Source organism: Scylla paramamosain, chromosome 4, assembly GCF_035594125.1.
Source record: "Scylla paramamosain isolate STU-SP2022 chromosome 4, ASM3559412v1, whole genome shotgun sequence".
NCBI lineage: Eukaryota > Metazoa > Arthropoda > Malacostraca > Decapoda > Portunidae > Scylla > Scylla paramamosain.
In genome coordinates, this window is record NC_087154.1 from 5631804 (window position 1) to 5632500 (window position 697).

The window sequence follows — 697 nt, forward strand, 5'->3', positions numbered from 1 at the left end:
GTACATTTAAAAATGATTATTAGTTATTCACTATTACCAACACTTTCCTTTTCATTCGGCTAGGCGGGAAGAACCAGGTGGAAACGAGAAGGATCAAGACCGAAAACAGACAATCGAATATTAATCTAATTTAGAATATCACTTGTCACCAAAACCTACCTGAGAATATTCACCGAAAACAAATATCACTATAAACCATTAAGGATATACTAGAACATGCACCTTTAACTGGCTGAGAGTGAGACAAAGGACAATTCAAGCAATAACCATGTCCCACCATATCATCCTCTCATATTCCTCCCTCCCCCGTCTACTAACACCCTCACTCTTCATTCTCTAACTCTCCCATACTATTCCTCCAACCCCTCGTAACACCCAACCCCAGTCATAGAAACTTGCCACCCTTCTCTTACTCTCTCCCATCTATTTTAACACCCTTATTTCCTCCCTCCTTTCCTCCCCAAAGTTAGTATGTACTTGTATGTTTAGGTGATAAACAAATGCTTCAAACGTTCAAGTGTCTCATATGTAACATCTTACCTTCCTCCTTTCAATTCCTTTCAGACATCTCTATCCTCCCTGACTCCCACACACGCGCACACAAACTTCCTATCTTCCTTTTCCTTCTCCTCTCCCTTACTTTTAGAAACTGCTATGTGTGTAATCAACATGGAAATTAAACGTAGGACGACTCGCA